Source organism: Nanorana parkeri, unplaced genomic scaffold (genome assembly GCF_000935625.1).
Source record: "Nanorana parkeri isolate BGI_ZX_2015 unplaced genomic scaffold, ASM93562v1 scaffold145, whole genome shotgun sequence".
NCBI lineage: Eukaryota > Metazoa > Chordata > Amphibia > Anura > Dicroglossidae > Nanorana > Nanorana parkeri.
Window position 1 is genome coordinate 1,297,672 of NW_017306413.1, and position 19,880 is coordinate 1,317,551.

The window sequence follows — 19,880 nt, forward strand, 5'->3', positions numbered from 1 at the left end:
GGGGGGATCACTTTCACACAGTGCCCTGCTAATGACAATCTGCTCTGTCTCAAGCCCCAACTGGTGTGAGGAAAGCAATATGGAGGTACCACAACAATCTGCAGGCAGCAGAATAATGGAAGAAGTTTTAAGTCTATGGGCATTCTGATGCAAGGGAACATGTCCATTTACATCCGATTACCTCTGATTCATCACAATCAGGTCCACCACAACAGAACCTCTTGCAAAATACATCTAGAAGGTTCAACTACCAAATCTATACCTGTACGCTTTAATTCATGAGGAAAAACACAGACTACGCTGCTTTCCAATACAGGATTTGAGCTGGCTGGCTTTCTTGTGGACACCACTAGGGTCTGGTAACCATCTCTACAGAAGCCTCCATAGGAATACAAATAAAAAACTACTGCACATCATGAGGCAGTGACCAGTTTAAACGCAAGAAAGGGCTGATGGGTAGCAATGTAATTTCACAATTTGTCAGCTAGTGAGCTGTATCCTAAACAAGGAGCAGAAATTAAGCTTTGTTAAAATACCTGAACAATCTGATTGGAGGCAAGCGTTGTTCAGGATCTTGCCAATTGGCCCTGCTGGCTCTCAAAATACCTGAAGCTTGGCCCAGTGGGAGATTCCTCCATTCACACAGTTTAGCGTACATGGAGGAATCTGTTGCCCTTTTTTTTATCTGACCCTAACAAAACTGGAAAACGTGAGTGAGGGTTAGAACATTAATTGCTGGCATCATCTCCCTTTAAAATTGTTAAAGCAAACCTGACCCTTGCCTGGGTTAGGGGAAAAAAAAACATGTGCGCTGATGACTTCCAATGCTTTATGCCTGTGCTGTATTCTTATCAGTTACAGTATTCCACAGGTGGTGTTGTGGGCAATGATATGGAGAAGAGGAGAGGTGTTCTGTAGTCCTGTCCTTGGGTGACAACACTGCTCTACTGCAGGGGAATCACCAGACACTTTTAGGGCTTCCACAGATGGGTGTCGGCTTGTATAAGAGTAGCTCTTGTATACAGGAGCTCTGGCAAAGTGCAACCTTTCAATGTTGGAGCCTTTAGATTTTCTTTATTGTTCGCACACATGGTAAAATTGTAGGTCTGAAGAGTACTTTTCAAATATATTACTTTAATTTCACTTTAACGAAACCTGCAGATTTCTAAAAAAGAAAACAAGCTTTAAAATGCTAATACATTTGTGAAAGATCAGCGATTTTCAGCGACCGAGTTTCGTTACCTTGAGCACCTGCACCAAGATATTAAAAAACACAAACTGCTCAAGATATTAAAAAAACACAACCACCTAAAGATTAAAGCTGTAAACCTCCTCATTCCACTAGAAATCTTTAAAGAATGATTGAAATACCACAGTGAGGAATAAGTTGGTCATATGCAGCTCCCTCATACCTTGCTCAGCTGGATCTGGTTTCACAGCTGCTAGAACAGTTCCAATAGATGTACTAAAGTGATATGGAGCCCAGAAGAGTACATGCGTCACACATCAAACATCCAGCAACCTGCAAAACAAAAACCTATTAATATAACATGCATGACAAAATATGATGTCTATCACATGATGTGGGTGGAGGGTGGTTGGCAACATGCATTTATAGTAGAAAGCTTTACTGTGATGTGACAAAATTCCAAGGTGGCAGGGGATTCTTGAAACTTAGAAAAAAAAAAAGCTGCCAAGTACAGTCCTGGCCAAAAGTTTTGAGAATGTGAAAATTGATATTTGAGTCAAAGTCTGCTGCTTCAGTTTGTATGATGGCAATTACCATATACTCCAGAATGTTGTGAAGATCAATCGCAATTAAATTGCAAAGTCCCTCTTTGCCATGAAAATGAACTTAACCCCCCAAAAAACATTCCCACTGCATTTCAGCCCGGCCACAAATGGACCTGCTGACATGTCAGTGAGTCTCTCGTCAACACAGGTGTTAGTGTTGACGAGGACAAGGCTGGAGACCACTGTGTCATGCAGATTTAGTTAGAACAGACTGGAAGCTTTAAAACCTTGGTTCTCAACTGGGGGGGGTTGTGCCCCAAAAGTGGGTTGCAACCCCATGTTCAATGGGTCACCGCATGCCTTCCACTTTTCTAGGTGTGAGGCTCCTTAGCCTCCCCCTAGTGCAGCACCGTCCATTAAGCAGACATTCAAAATATGCTGCCCGGCGCCGAGTGTCGATATGGCTGCGAGTGAGCTCCATCCATACGTGCAATGCTTACATGTTCCCTCGTAGACGTGCCGGGACCGGAGTGACATCACATTCTGCCTCCTAACACCTCTACAGGGTCCACATAGGACATAGTCCCATTGCAGTGCAATTTGGGTCGGCAATCGAGAACAAATGTGGTTCCTAAAGTTACACAGGTTGAGAACCCCTGCTTTAAAAAAGGAGGGTGGTGCTTAAATCATTGTTCTTCCTCTGTTAATCATGGTTACCTGCGAGGAAACACGTGCAGTCATCATTGCTTGGCACAAAAAGGAATTCACAGGCATGGATTTTGCTGCTACAAGGATTGCATCTAAATCAACCATTTATCGGATCATCAAGAATTTCAAGGAGAGAGGTTTAATTGATGTGAAGGAGGCTTAAGGGGGCCCAAGTAAGTCCAGCAAGCGCCAGGAGCGTCTCCTAAAGTTGTTTCAGTTGTCGGATCGGGGCACCAACAGTGCAGAGCTTGCTCGGGAATGGCAGCAGGTAGGAGTGAGTGCATCTGCACGCATAGTGAGGTGAAGACTTTTGGAGGATGGCCTGGTGTCAAGGGCAGCAAAGAAGCTACTTATCTCCAGGAAAAACATCAGGAACAGACTGAAATTCTGCAAAAGGTACACGGATTGGACTGCGAAGGACTGGAGTAAAGTCATTTTCTCTGATGAATCCCCTTTTCGATTGTATGGGGCATCTAGAAAATACAGTATCCGGAGAAGAAAAGGTGAGCGCTACCATCAGTCCTGTGTTATTCCAACAGTAAAGCAACCTGAGACCATTCATGTGTGGGGTTCCTTCTCAACCAAGGGAGTGGGCTTACTCACAATTTTGCCAAAGAACACAGCCATGAATAAAGAATGGTACAAAAACATCCCCCAAGAGCAACTTCTCCCAACCATTCAAGAACGGTTTGGTGACAATGTAGGGCTGCAACAACTAATCGCTGAAATTCGATGGGAATCGTTGGCAATGATACTCATCATCGATTAGTTGCTTTTAGATTAGTTACAACCGCTGCTCTGCTCCCCGCTGGGGCTGGCTGCAGCGGTCTGTGTCCTTTTCAATCCCTGCTTCTCTCCCCGCCTGTGTGGGCAGAGGCAGCAGGGACACAGACTACTGCAGCCAGAACCAGCAGGGAGGAGAGACCGATGTGACTCTGCAATCCCCTGCTGTCCCCCCACCTTTTCCAGCATAATGGAGCACCTCGCCATAAGGCAAAAGTGATTTTGTTCCCCAAGTGGCTTGGGGAACAAAACATCGAAATTTCAGGTCCATGGCCAGGAAACTCCCCAGACCTTAATCCCATTGAGAACTTGGTCAATCCTCAAGAGGCGGGTGAACAAAAAAACCCACAAAATTCTGACAAACTCCAAGCATTGATTATACAAAAGTGGGCTGCCATCAGTCAGGATGTGGCCCAGAAGTCGGGGGGAATTGCAGAGGTCTTGAATAAAAAGGGTTAACACTGCAAATACTGACTCTTTGCATAAAATTAATGTAATTATCAATAAAAGCCTTTGACACTTATGAAATGCTTGTAATTATACTTCAGTATACCAGAGTAACATCTGACAACATCTTAAAACACTGAAGCAGCAGATTTTGTGAAAATATTTGTGTCACTCAAAATTTTTGGCCAGGACTGCACAAAAATCAGAAAAGTGTCATAACACCTAAACCACAATGCATATTTAGTGACTTGACTTCCTTGTAATCACTCAGCAGCACAAATTCAGTTACCAAAATGGGTGCAGCCACAGTGTGCAGAGGACATTGGTTGCTCCAGTTGTGATAAACTCCTCTCAATTAGCTTTAATCTTTCATTTTCAAGCTTAAGTGAACAAACTGATGAGAAGTTGTGACTGCTTCAGATTCTGTCTGCTCCGGTTTTGCTAAATTCCCCCCATTTGTCACGAGATACAAGTATCAGTATTGGCATGATTATTTAAAAAGGCTGTAAAGATAGTCTTGTCAAAACTTTTTTTTTGTTTTGGCTAGAATAGGATTTTTGCCACTATCCAGGGCCCAGATGGGACCCATTTACACTTTACTGTTCTGCTGTGTTGAGTAACATGCGTTGCGATAAGTAAGCATATTCAAACAAACGGGCTGCCATGCACCAGAAAAAAAAAACCCACACAAAGCGGACATGTAGTTTTTTGTTCCCCAGACCAAAAGCACACGGGTGCGAGGTCCTTTGGGCTAGTGTTCTGGAGTGCCATTTACAATGGCACCGCAATGCACCAAAGCATGTAATACACTTGTTACAGCAACTCACCAACCGTGTAAGTGTAACTGGGCCCTAAATAAATCTTACCCTTACTGCCATGGTGACAACGGTTCCACCAGACAAGAAGTATGGGGGGGGAGGGGGGGGGACCAAACCCACAATCTGCACAGACAGTAATAAATGGCTGAAAATATAGTATCGGGACCAACACTGAAAACACAATATATCAGTGTTGGTCAATCTAACTCAGATAAAAAGAAAAGCAGTGGGAGATTATGCAATATGTATCACTGCTCTCTGGCAGATGCTGTAACTGGTGTACAACTCCTATTAATACAACACTAATGGAAACCTTTACACAATCCAGTTATTAGAGACATGTGTAACAATGATTTAAACATCTCATGAAAACGTTTGCAGAATGAATGTCATTGGGCATTACATAAAATGATGCGCCAAATACACAACTTCCTTTAGCTTGAAACATTCATAATGAAATGTGTAAATAGCCAATAAATAATAATTCTTAAAGGGGTTCTAAAGCCTCCGTTTTTTTTGCCTATATCTACTGCTAGCAAGCAGTAGATATAGGCAAAAAGTTTTTTTAATAGTCTTGTCAAAACTTTTTTTTTGTTTTGGCTAGAATAGGATTTTTGCCACTATCCAGGGCCCAGATGGGACCCATTTACACTTTACTGTTCTGCTGTGTTGAGTAACATGCGTTGCGATAAGTAAGCATATTCAAACAAACGGGCTGCCATGCACCAGAAAAAAAAAACCCACACAAAGCGGACATGTAGTTTTTTGTTCCCCAGACCAAAAGCACACGGGTGCGAGGTCCTTTGGGCTAGTGTTCTGGAGTGCCATTTACAATGGCACCGCAATGCACCAAAGCATGTAATACACTTGTTACAGCAACTCACCAACCGTGTAAGTGTAACTGGGCCCTAAATAAATCTTACCCTTACTGCCATGGTGACAACGGTTCCACCAGACAAGAAGTATGGGGGGGGAGGGGGGGGGACCAAACCCACAATCTGCACAGACAGTAATAAATGGCTGAAAATATAGTATCGGGACCAACACTGAAAACACAATATATCAGTGTTGGTCAATCTAACTCAGATAAAAAGAAAAGCAGTGGGAGATTATGCAATATGTATCACTGCTCTCTGGCAGATGCTGTAACTGGTGTACAACTCCTATTAATACAACACTAATGGAAACCTTTACACAATCCAGTTATTAGAGACATGTGTAACAATGATTTAAACATCTCATGAAAACGTTTGCAGAATGAATGTCATTGGGCATTACATAAAATGATGCGCCAAATACACAACTTCCTTTAGCTTGAAACATTCATAATGAAATGTGTAAATAGCCAATAAATAATAATTCTTAAAGGGGTTCTAAAGCCTCCGTTTTTTTTGCCTATATCTACTGCTAGCAAGCAGTAGATATAGGCAAAAAGTTTTTTTTTTTTTTTAAACGCTTAAACAGCGGTTTAGACTGACCTTATTATCGCTGCGCGCTCCCGCAGCGAGAGTCCGCAATTGTTCGTGCGGCCGCAAAGGATCTTGGGGCGGGCGCATGCGCAGTTCGGATTCTCGGCCGGGAGATGAGCAGGGATTCCGCACGGAAACACGTGCAAATAAAATCCCAAACATTCTTATGAGGGTCGTTCACGCAAACACACGGAATTGCACATACAAACACGAATGTTGCTTGAAATAGTCCGCGCTTCTTTTGTCATGATCAGCTCGTTTTGCTCCATTGACCAATGGAAATTTTTATTTGCATCTCAGCAACTAAGCCTTCTTCTCATTGGACAACTGAGAAGGAGCTTCAAAAAAGCGCTGATACATAAACAGAAACCATCTGTGATAAGCGCGAAAACGCACTTAAAGCCGTGCGAAAACAGCACTGAAATACTGTCGCCCTGGTGTGAATGGGGCCTTAACCATACCTTCAAAATAACTACAAACGCATACTTCTAGATAATTGCCGGCTCTGTATTCTTTGCATTGCTTATTTCTCCCAGTCTTCTGACAGCGGCCATGTTTACTAAGGGCAGAATAATAGATTTCCTATTCCTTCCTGAGATCTCGTGAGATTAGACGAGATTTCCCAGCAATGCCCTGCTGATGTAACCTTCCCAGGATGCATCACTTGGGCACATTAGAACAGTAATACCAAAATGGAACAGGAAGTAGGAACAAAGAAATGGTAAGTAACATACATTCATTAGTTAAGAAAACATATATTTGTAAGAAGATTTCATAGCAGCCTGCAGAGCTGCACACTGATGGGATTTTTAATGAAAAGTCCACTTCTAACAGTAATGAGCCGTAATGATAAACTTTTCCAGATAGAAATATGAGGACTGCTATTAGAGCTGCAACAATTATTTCGATTAAGTCGATCAAAACCGACGATGGAAAACGTTGTCAACGTTTTCCATTGTCGATTCGTTGGCTAAAATTAAAATTTCCCGCTCGCCGCTCATGCCCGCCACTTACCCCACGCCCATGTCGGTTAAGCAGCTCGCGCCTACGCTGGTATACCCGCTCACCGCTGCACGCCGCTCACGCCACACCCACGACGGTTGAGCCGCTCGCGCCTACGCTGGTATACCAGCTCGCGCCTACGCTGGTATACCAGCTCGCGCTTACGCCACGCTGAGGACATGCGTCTGGCCCTCTCCTCCCGGTGAGCTTCCCGACAACGAACAACGCCGCTGCCCGCCGACAACACCGTCATTCAAGGTAAGTCGAGATTGGCCGGGAGCTTTTTAAATGTTTCCTGTGTTTTTTTTTTTAAAGCGGCACACTGCAGAACATTAGTAGCTATAGAGGAACACCAAATCCCAACAATAATACATTAAACACCCGGTATAATGTATTATTGCTGGGATTTGTTGTTCCTCTATAGCTGCTGGTGTTCAGCAGTGTGCCACTGTATTATACATTGGTATTCTGTAGAGTTGCAGCAATTATTAGATTAAATCTATAAAAATCGACTATGGTAAACATTGTCAGCGTTTTCCATCGTCGATTCGTCGGCTAAAATAAAAATTTCCCACTCACGCCCGCCTGTTCGCAGCTCCATACACGAGTTACGCTATGCACGCTGCGGACGCCATGCCCACCGCGCACACGGCCGCCGGACACACGGCCGCAGAGCACACTGCCGCCGCGACTTACAAGGGTTCAGAAACAGGTAAGGGGGACCTGTTTTAATGTTTCCTGTTTTAAAAAAAAAAAGCGGCACACTATACAGCACACTGCAGAATGCCACCAGCTATAGAGGACTACAAATCCCAGCAATAATACATTATATACAGCGCAATGCAGAATACCAGCAGCTACAGAGGACTAAAAATCCCAGCAATAGTACATTATAGTATAATGTACTATTGCTACATTCCTCTATAGCTGCTGGTATTCTGCATTGCCCCGCTGTATAATGTACTATATTGCAAACCACACTTTTTTACTTCCACCACGCCAAGCTTGCTCCCGTGATGGACTACAATCTCAATAGAAACTAGTAGTCCATCACTGTAGCCTTTTCTTTTTATCCGATTAATCGAACGTAATAATCGGCTAACTAATCGATTATTAAAATAATCGTTAGCTGCAGCTCTAACCGCTATTGCCAACATGGTTTTGAAGGTACAAGCTCCAAGGCTGTCATTCCGATACCTTCTGAAACACTGGGAAGGAGCAAGTGTTTATAATCCGGTATTCTGACATAATATACACTTGCTTGGTCCAGGTCAGTAACTTTGAAACCAGGACATAACCCTGCTTAGTTCACCTTACAAACCAAGTCAACAATAATTTCCCTCATATTTCTAGTCGAAAAGTAAAATTTAAACCAACTGATTTGCTTTTAACAGGAGATCCTGTCTGGTATATTAATGGTGCCACTGAATTAACTCAACTTACCTCACACACAAAACCTGTTTTTGACACAAATTATTAGACAGTGTATTTTGTTTGGTTGCAGGCTAGCTGGAAAGTGTGCTGGGAATTTCACTGTTTTCTATTACTAACACAGAACTGTCCTATGACTATACGTACTCAGAATATTTAGGCTTCATGTGAGTGGACGCACCCTTAAAAACATTCAAGTAAAATTTCAAAGAACCTAAATGTGTACACGCTGAAAATAGACCAAAAGCGTTTCATTGTATACTAGACTTTCACACGTTACATTCTGGCTATTCCATACTTTAAATATTTGCATAAGAACCAATATGGAGATTTGCTCAACATTCAAAGTAGAAGTTAAACACTACAGTCACCGATAATGTCATATGACTGTCGAGATAAAAATGTCAAAGGCAATCTATTGTTCTCAGCTCTTTACCAACTGAAACTCATTAATAAAGAAATTGCTTTGCTGCCGCATTAGCATGTAATGTTGTGCAAATGAGATGTATGTATGTATGTATGTATGTATGTATGTGCCGATATGCTTCGGCGACCGATATATTCCATTTTCCTGCCGATACATAGGTGCATCCCTGCTTTCTTTCCTCCCTGCTGGGCGCTGCTCTGTGTCCCAGCGGGGAGGAGAGAAAGTGTGAAAGCCTGCCGAGCGATGTGAGCGGCCGGCATCTCTCCTCCCACACCGCTAAGCCTCCCATCACAGTGCGGAAGAGCGGTGTATGGTTATACTATATCCTCAATTATGAATGAATGGGAAGTGATCTACATAACCTCCTGTTCATTCATAGTTGTGGTTATAGCAAACACAATGTTCTCATGTTATGAATGAACAGGAACACTCAGTATAGAGGATTCCTGTTCATTGATAACAGCGGCTGCAGAAAAAGAGATTCTGTGTCCTCAATCTCTATTTCTATTTTAAAAGGGAAATATCAGGGGTCTGTTTAACCTCCTGCCGTCCGCCCGGTTCAGAAAAAACGGACGGACGGCAGACTCGCATCAGCGGGTTGTTGTCTCCAGACTGCATTTTTTTCCTGCTCGCACGGGCAGGATAGACCCGCTTGTTTTTACAGCCGCTAACGGCTGTTTCACATACAACTGATCAGCGGCTTTATAGCCGCCAATAGGTTGTATGGCGCGATTTTGTGCACCCCTCGCGTGCCGCCACCCCACCTCCAATCCCAGGATCCGCTACCCCATCTGCGGACCGGGACGGCGTCAGGTGGTAGATGGGAGGGAGATCAGCATCTTCCTACCTGCTGTGAATGCAGAAGTGATGTGTATTACATCACTTCAGCATTCACCTGTCAGTCATCTGGCTGCTATAGCCAGAGAGAAGAAGCTGATGAAGCAGATCTCTGCTTCATCAGCTTCTTTTGGGGTCCACAGGTGATATTAGGGGTCCTAGAGACCCCTAATGTCTCCATAAAGAGGACCTGTCAGTGTGCCTTTGCTAATATATAGGGGGATTGTATCCCCCTATGAAATAACAATAAGTGTAAAAAAATAAAATATATATATATATAGACATACATATACACACACATGTGTGTGTGTGTGTGTGTGTGTGTGTGTGTGTGTGTGTGTGTGTGTGTGTGTGTGTGTGTGTGTGTATCTTTCCCAACCTTTTTAGGAATATTTTATTTTATATAAGATCACGGATATTTCCCTTTTAAAATAGTAAGAGAGATGCAGAACACAGAGTACATAATCTCTTTCTGCAGCACGTTATAAATGAACAGGAAACCTTCATACTGAGTGTTCCTGTTCATTCATACTTGGAGATATTATGTTTACTATATACACAATCATGAATGAACAGGAAGTGATGTAGATAAATACCGGCCTTTACTAGATCAGATGCAGCTTTATCTAAGCATTTGGACAACAGACCTCTAGTGAAAGGGAGGATCCGCAAGTCCAAATAGAAAAATCAATGCAGTAATCATTTTTTTTTAGACATCTTTGACTTTGGAAGTAAGCTACGTTATGATGTTTTTACATATTTTAAATATATAAACCTGTAAATGATGTAGCAGTACTCATTTATATGATACTGTAGATGAAGCTCAACGTGTAATCCGTTGCAGTCGATTCATTTTGGTTTTATTGTTAAAACCAATGAATCCATACTATTAATTTATTACAAGTATTTATATAGTGCTGACAATTTACGCAGCACTTTACATAGTTGCACATTCACATCAGTCCCTGCACTCAAGGAGCTTACAATCCAAGGTCCCCATCATACATACATACGAGGACCAACTTAGAGAGGAGCCAACTAACCTACCAGCATGTCTTTGGAGTGTGGGAAGATGATGTCCGTTTATATTGCCGATATTTTGTATATACATTTTAAAAACATAATGGAGTGCTCTCTGTAAAATGTGAAGCTTTGTGTCTGGGTTTTTGTTGCACCCAAATGATTTCCTGTCTTAGGTTATATGCATTTCTTCCATAAATCGGATATAATAAATTACGAGCGTTCAGTGGTATGCTGGCACCTTAAAAATCCAATTTAAGAGAAATACGTCTACATTTGACTATATGAATACATGGGGGATGTGGGGCCCTGATCGTCCAACAATCTGACAAAGTAGATTGCAGTCTGTAAATTAACATTTGAGCCTTGGTCACATACATATGCAATTATGAGAAAAACAGATGCGATTTCCTTATACGATTTTACAATATAGAAATCACACCACATATTACACTTAGCTTGACACTGTACTAAAGAGACTGAATAAGTACAGAACATATCTTTTATGTCACATCAGGTGTAGTCGTCATTTACAGAGTCCAGTATACCATTTGCTATAGTCAGAGATCACTGCCTCATCATTTATTAATGCTTTACTCTGCAATGGACAGCAATCTTTTGTACTGCAATACAATCCATTAAAAGAAATTACAGAAGACGATAGAGAGTGTGTGTGTATGCATAAAAAAAAAAAACACCAAAAAAAGATATTAGGGATGCACCATAACATTTCAGCCAAAATTGGTACCATGGGTAAAATGCCAATAGTACAACAAACCCTGCAAAAACATAAGGTGCATCCTCCAGCTTCTCTCCTCTCCGCTGGCTGCAAGATTCGGACTGTGTCCCCTGCTCTCCCCGCCTGTGTTGGCAGAGGCAGCAGGGATCGAAGAAGACAAAGCGCCAATCCAGCTGCCGCCAACCAGCAGGGAGGAGAGAAGTTGTAAGGACTGGCAGTGTCAGGGGGGAGGAGAGCTGCGGGAGGGGCGGAAAGGTTCATGATGGAGAGAAGATCAGCAAATGTGTGAAATATTTGCTGATCCTTCCATGTACTGCTCAAACAGCAGTTCTTATTACACCGATGTTTATAAATAACTGAGGACATAGTATACAGATATTGTGTCCCCCAATAATGAATGAATAGGAAGTGATCTAAAACACATCCTGTCCATTCTTGATTGTGGAAAGTCATTTTTGGTTTCAGCCTGACAAATTTTGAGGTTTCATTTCACTCGTATTTGCCCAAATGCTCCGAGTCTTATCCCGATACCGGAACTTCCGGTCTGGGGGAGATTACCTCAGGCCGGCAGTGCCGCGAGGGAACATGGAACCGGCTTCCCAGCCAATCATGAAAGCGGGCCGCGAGTCATGACCCGCGGCCTGGCTTCCTGATTGGTGAGGAAGTTGGCTCCATGCTGTTGACCGGGAAGCCGGCTTGCCAGCCAATCAGGAAGACTGGCAGTGGGTAATGACTCACCTCCCTGATTGGCTGGGAAGCCAGCTCCATGTTAAATTGGCTGGGATGCCGGCTTCCCTGCCAATCAGCATGGAAGCTGGCCAAAGAGCATGTAGCCAGCTTCCCAGGCAAATCAAGAAGCCGGACAGCAGGTAATGACATGGTGCCCGGCTTTCCGATTACCCAGGAAGCCAGCTCCATGCTACCAGAAGTACAAGTACTCTGCATCGGTGAGTAGCGAAATATAAATAGCGGAATCGGTGCATCCCTAATTATGAGCACTTGCCTAATATTGTGTAGGTCCCCCTTTTGCCACAAAAACAGCCCTGACCAGTCGAGGCATGGACTTCACTAGACCTCTGAAGGTATGCTGTGGTAGCTGGCACCAAGCTATCAGTAGCAGATCCTTTAAGTTGTGAGGTGGGGAATTCATGGATCAGACTGGTTTTTCCAGCACATCCCAGATGCTCAATTGGATTGAGATCAAGACCTCAAACTCGTTGTTGTGTTCCTCAAACCATTTTTAAACATTTTTGCTGTGTGGCAGGGTGCAATATCTTGCTGAAAGAGGCCACTGCCATCAAGGAACAACATTTCCATGAAGGGGTGTACTTGGTCAACAATGTTTAGTAAGGTGGTGTCAAATTAACATCCACATGAATGGCAGTACTCAAGGATTCCCAGCAGAACATTGCTCAAAGCTTCTGCCGGCTTGCCTTCTTCCCATAGTGCATCCTGGTGCCACCTCTATACCAGATAAGACAGACAGACCATCCACGTGATGTAAAAGAAAACATGATTCATGAGACCAGGCCATCTTCTTCCTTTAAAATAATAAGGGCTGCGCTAATGCGACACCTAAATGAACGCAGACATGTATAATGTGTAAATCTATAAAACAAACTGCTGTGAGACCTCAAAACAGGTAGTGAATGTATTCTCAAACTGATAGCATTCCCTGTGTAATCCACTCTAAATCAATTAATTTGAAAGAATTAGTGTGAAAGAACAAAAAACGAAATTTTAATCTCAAAGTGAGTGACAAGTACACTGCATTTCTGGCAAGATCCTCAGGTATACTCTGTACTTGCTGAAAATTAGGGCTGCAACAACTAATCGACATAATCGATTATAATCGATTGAAAAAGTTGTCAACTTTTTCAATAATCGATTAATCGGCTTCCGATCAGTTGGCCCTGTTCACAGCTCCACACGCTGTGCGCCGCACCTCCTCCCCACCTCACGCTCGCCGCTGCCAGACCCGCTCGCATCCACACGCCGCACCTCCTCCCCGGCCCACATTTCCTGCCCATCCACATTCACGATCTGCACAGGGACGCAGGGAGATGTAGTAAGGAGGAGCAGGTGTGGGGGGATGACAGCTGCTGATAGACAGGTCCGATCTCAGAAGTACGTTGCTGGAAGACTGCACTTTCCCACACATGGTGCTCTATAATGTATTGCTGGGATTTGTTGTACTCCTCTATAGCTGGTGATATTCTGCATTACGCTGTATAGAGGACTACAAGTCCCAGCAATAATACATTATACAGCGCAATGCAGAATACCACCAGCTGTAGAAGAGTACAACAAATCCCAGCAATAGTACATTATACAGTGGTACAATGCTAAATACCACCAGCTATAGAGGACTACAAATCCCAGCAATAGTACATTATACAGTGGTACAATGCTAAATACCACCAGCTATAGAGGACTACAAAACCCAGCAATAGTACATTATACAGCGCAATGCAGAATGCCGCCGGTTATTATGTACTATTGCTGGGATTTGTTGGATTCCTCTATAGCTGGTGATATTCTGCATTGTGCTGTATAATGTACTATTGCTGGGATTTGTAGTCCTCTATAGCCGTTGCCATTCTGCATGCATTGCTGTATAATTTTACACTTTCCATTTCACTATATTGCACACCACACTATTTTTTTTTCTTTTTTACTTCCACCGGTCCAAGCTTGCTCCTGTGATGGACTACAACCTCAATACAAACTAGTAGTCCATCACTGGAGCCATTTTTTAAACTTTATTTTATAGTTTATCCGATTAATCGAACCTAATAATCGGCTAACTAATCGATTTTGAAAATAATAGTTAGCTGCAGCTCTACTGAAAATGTTGTTAGCCTGAAAAAAGTGAAAACATCTGGACTGGTAAGCTGCACTATTTTTTAGGTTTAAAAAGGAGAACTATGGGGTCAGGGCTTTTCCCCATAGTTCTCCTTAGGGTAACGGGAGAACACAGACTAGCATCCTCCCGTCACCCTAAGCTCAGTATACCGCAAGTTACAGCTCGCGGTATACTGAGGCGCCGAAGCGGATCCCGACAATTATGTATGGATCCGCCCAGTCGCGTGAGTGACAGCTGGCTCTGCCTATCTAGAGGCAGAGCCAGCTGTACCCGCCCCTCCCCCGTCCGTCCCGCCAGTCAGCACTGGAGGATCGGAGCGGGGAGGGGGGAATCCAGCCCCTCCCCTGTCACGGCAGAGAGAGAGCGGTGACAGGATCAAGAAGTGAGCGAACGCCCGTATGTGTTCGATCACCTCCCGATCTACTGAGCCGACCTGTGACAGTTTCATTGTCACAGGTCGGCTAGAACTATGAGGTGAGTGAAAACCACTCCTCATATTTCTATTTTAAATATGCTTTACATTTTGCTCATGTTTTTAGGTGCAGCAAAATCTAAAATCACATAGTGGGCCTTTAGGCAGCCAGGCCTGACTGGTGTATGGGCACCCTTACAGTACAGCAAAGATCAAGAGGTCAAGCTAAGCCATGTCCTTTAATCCAGTGGTCATTCTACATGTAGATATTACACCTAATAAGATAATTGAACTGCACTAATCTAAAGCTGGAAATCCAGATTACCTGTTTTTAAGATGTGACCTCGCTTCTTGTTTTATGCAAAGACTGTCATTCCAGGTTAGAGACTGTGCATGTTTATGTAAATCTTCACACTAGCAATGTATACAAACCAACAATTACTAAGTATACATACACTCTCCTTCCCGTTTTATCTCTGGGAAACATCTCACTGCAGCATTTGGGAAAATAAGGAACATAAGTTAGACTTAAAGTGACACTAAACTCAGGGGATGAACCTTAAAAATGCATTCAAGTACCTTAAACTATTAACAAAAATATATCTTATTTGTGTATCACTCGGCTGTAGATCCTCAAATCATCTCTGAATTTGGTGCCGACACTGTCCTTCCTTCTGGAGGGGGGCTACTTTTGTTGGCTACTGGTTGTGTGTGTTGTAAAGTAGCCACCACTTCAAACTCCCGTGATGGACTACAATCTCATGTTTAGTTTACTCAGTTGTATTGACATTGTAGTCCATCGCGGTGGCTACCTTACAACACACACAAGGACCATGGGGTACAAAAGTAGCCACCCTCCAGAAGGAAGGACAGTGTCCGCATGAATTCAGAGGTGATTTTGAGGGTGTACAGCCGAGTGATACACAAATAAGATGTTTAATAGTTAGGTGCTTAAAAGCATTTTTACTGCATGCCCAGTAGAGCTGCAGCTAACGATTATTTTCAAAATCGATTAGCCGATTATTAAGTTCGATTAATCGGTTAAAAAAATAAAATACATTTTAAAAAATGGCTCCGGTGATGGACTACTAGTTTGTATTGAGATTGGTGATGGACTACTAGTTTGTATTGAGATTGTAGTCCATCACAGGAGCAAGCTTGGAGCGGTGGAAGTGAAAAAGAAAAGTGTGGTGTGCAATATAGTGAAATGAAAGTGTAAAATTATATAGCAATGAATGCAGAATTACACCGGCTATAGAGGAATACAAAACCCAGCAATAGCACATTATACAGCGTCGCAATGCAGAATACCACCAGCTATAGAGGAATACAACAAATCCCAGCAATAGTACATTATAGCTGGCGGTATTCTGCATTGCGCTGTATAATGTACTATTGCTGGGTTTTGTAGTCCTCTATAGCTGGCGGTATTCTGCATTGCATTGTATAATGTACTATTGCTGGGATTTGTTGTACTCTATAGCTGGTGGTATTCCGCATTGCGCTGTATAATGTATTATTGCTTGGATTTGTAGTCCTCTATACAGTGCAATGCAGAATACCACCAGCTATAGAGGACTACAAATCCCAGCAATACATTATACATACAGTGTATAATGTATTGCTGGGATTTGTAGTCCTCTATAGCTGATGGTACATTATACAGCACATTGTACCATCAGCTATAGAGAAATACAAATCCCAGCAATACATTATAGAGCGCCATGTGGGGGGGAGGGAAGTGCAGGCTTACCTGAGCAGTCTTCATGCAACTTGCTTCTGAGATCGGGTCTATCGGCGGCTGTCATTTCCCCCACACCTGCTCCTCCTTGTTCTCCTCGCGTCCCTGTGCCGATCGTGGATGTGGGCGGGCGGTGAGTGTGAGGCAGGGAGGAGGTGCGGCGCGTGGATGCGGGAGGTGCGGCGCACAGCTTGTGTGGAGCCGTGAACAGGGCCAACTAATCAGAGGCCGATTAATCGATGATTGAAAAAGTTGACAACTTTTTCAATCATCGATTAGAAGCGATTAGCTCAATTAGTTGTTGCAGCCCTAAAGCGCAGTTCACATTTTCGGCCGGGAGACAAGGAGAGACAAGGTAAGTCTATGGACGTGTGCACCCGCATGCATACACCGTGGGACAGGGAGTGCCAGCAAGGACAGAGGAGTCAGCGCTGGATCGGAGACCCGCAGCAGCGCTGGAGAGAAGGCCGGAAAGAAGATCGGATTAAGAGACTTCATTAAGGCAAGTGCTTTCATTAACATTGGGGGGAGGAAAAAAAATCTTTGACATGTCATTTTAAACTAATATTTTTTTCCCCCCATTTTATTTTTGCCTTTAATACTTCGCTTACGTGATGCCTCTTCATGGGATCATCTTCTTCCCTCCACTCGTTCCCAGCAGTCCCTCCAAGTGCTGGTGACGGTCTCTGATCTAGCGCAGACAGCTGTCTCTTCCTGTCCCACAGAGTCTGTCCGGCGTGCACGCTCATAGCTGTGTGCATTGACTACCACTGCGCTTCTCCTCGCTGGTGATATGGACTGCGCATGTGCCCGCGCACACATTCTCCTGCACTCCTGTTTGGATCTGTGTTCTGCAGCCGGGAGCGAACACAAACACAGATAACCATTTCATATTTGGCCATTTTTTTTTTATGTATTTTTTTCTTACGGTTGTGGCTTTTATCTACTGCTTGCTAGTGGTAGATCTATGCAACAAACAAAAAAGTTTAGTTTAGAGTCACTTCAACATTATAGCATCCCTTGTTGGATACAATGAAGCATAAGCCCTCCCTGCAAAATCCCAATCCCCACATTCTGATAGTCAGGAATTTACAGACTTTTATAGGTCAGACTACTCCAAATAAAGAACAGAAGAGCTCAGGGACCAAAACTGTGCAAACAGCAGGTAAATAGTGGCGAGAGCAGCAATTCTGCTAAAATGTATCCAGTAGAGCAGTGGTTCTCAACCTGTGTAACCAAGTCGCGACCAAAAAACAATTTCATTTCCAAAACATAATTTATTCCACAAAACAACTTGTGCAGTATTCCACAATGTATATATGCCCCAATACAACATAGTATTGTACACAGCCCGAGGCCCCGCACACAGCCCGAGGCCCCGCACACAGCCCGAGGCCCCGCACACAGCCCGATCACGGTGATTGTATGACACTTTTGCACTTTGATACTTTTTTTCTGTTTTATTTCATCAAAAAAGATTTAAGAAAAAAAAATGCACGCAGCTCTGCAATCTTTAACACATAATTTCCTGTATGTTTTGAAATACGCCTTCACAAGCAATACAATGGAGCTGAAGAGTGCGTTATAAGCAGTACAATGAGCCAAACAGTTCATGCGCCGACAAGCAGCATGCTGGTAGGAGAAGAGAGCAGAGCAAGAAATATGAGCTCATCACTGTGCAGCTTCTCATTTCACTGTCCAGTCACGTATCTGGGTCCCGGATGACCTGGGTTCACAGCAAGTGGCATGAATGATGCTTGTCATCAGACTGAGGCCATGTAATGGCAGAAAAAAGAAAAAACAATACTGTGGAGGAAATTTCTGGATTGAAGGTAATTACGGTAGCAAAAGCTGGTTTTGTTTATTTATCTCGTCATAGGGTCAGTTTTGCGTTAAATCTCTAGCCAACAGAAAGCTGCGTATCACATGGATTATGCCCCCTCGCATACCATATAGCATCCTATAATAGGAGACCAATGTATGGCAAGACTGAAATATGGCACGAATGAAGGAGGACACTGAAGGCCACTACATAAGGATACTTTTGGATAATTCTTTATCAGAATGATTTTGGATAAAAGGAGGCAGTGTGCAGTCAAAGAATATGGAAGATATATAACCGCTACAAAAAGACATTTCAAAAAAGAAAATTGCCTTTTCATTTCAGTCTGTGGCCAAAGATTTTCACTTACAGCCCAAATAAAATGTCTTTTGCAACACAGCTCAGTGTTCACACAGGACATGCCCTTGTAACTAGCCCACTGTCACTCCAGAGCAGACTTTTTTTAATAAAATACACTATGCAGTCAAGGGGCCTCAGTAGGATAAAAGACACTGTGCACCCCCAAAGTTTACCTTACCTCACCACTGTAAGCCAGAAAGTACAATATGTTGAGCGCACACCCTTGTTAATAACCCGTGGATGTGCACTGCGTGCTCCCTTCCCATGTAGCAACAGCGGCTGAGCTCAGCTGCGGAGAGTACACTGCGCATGAATGGGTTATAAATAGGGATGCACCGAGACCATTTTTCCCCAAGTACCGATACTAATTACTGATACCTTTGTTTAGGGTCACGAGACAGTTTTTCTAAAACAATACCGACTAATGATTTTAGAACAGCAGGGAAGTGCCAGGGCCCTGTCCCAGGTGCAAATGCTGCACCCCTGGTAGTTCTGCCACCGACTCCAAATCCCAGAAATACATTATACAGCAATGCAAAATACAACCAGCTAGGCTGGGGGGTGGCAAGTCACCAAGCACGCTCCCATGATGGACTACAAAAAAAATAATAAACTACATGTGAGATTGCTGTCCATCACAGGAGTGATCTTGGAGCAGTGGCTACTTTACAACACACACAGGGACCATGGGGAACAAAAGTAAATGAAAACACACACACACACACACACACACGAGAATGGCGACAGTTAATAATGGATGCTAGACATCTTCTGTGGTGTGCTGCTTTCTTAAAGACAGGTAGATGTGTCCTGCTTAAAACAAAGAAAACAGTTATTTAACCCTTTCATGACTGAAGCCCTTTTTTCATTTTTTGCACCCATGTTATATTCCACATTTTAGGCCTGAAAATGACAAAACCCCCCAACATTATATATTTTCTGAATGCCAAGACCCTATAGAATAAAATGGTGGTAGTTGAAAATTTTTATGTTGCGCAATATTAGCGCAACTCCTTATTAAACCCCAAAATTTAGTGACAAATTTAATTAAATGCCCCAAAACACAATCAGGGAGAAAATGTAACTAGTCACTGAATTGCAACTGAGTTACTTGTTACATTTTCTCCCTGATATTACATCACTTATTGTGCTAGGTTGAGGCGCTTTCTTTTTTCTTTGGGGAACAAAAGTAGTCACCCTCCAGAACGAAGGACAGTGTCAGCACCAATTCTGAGATGATTTGAGGAGGATATACTGAGCTTTG

The 19,880-nt window shown here is 43.2% G+C and overlaps 1 protein-coding gene across 1 annotated transcript in view; it reads right to left on the reverse strand.

Moving 5' to 3' along the window:
- The window catches only part of LARP4B (La ribonucleoprotein domain family member 4B), a 74,505-nt gene that overhangs the window by 38,198 nt on the left and 16,427 nt on the right, over positions 1-19,880 (reverse strand). The window contains exon 3 of the mRNA XM_018554187.1: positions 1,413-1,522. The gene's annotated coding sequence lies outside the window, so the exon portion shown is untranslated. The remainder of the gene's footprint in view (positions 1-1,412; positions 1,523-19,880) is intronic.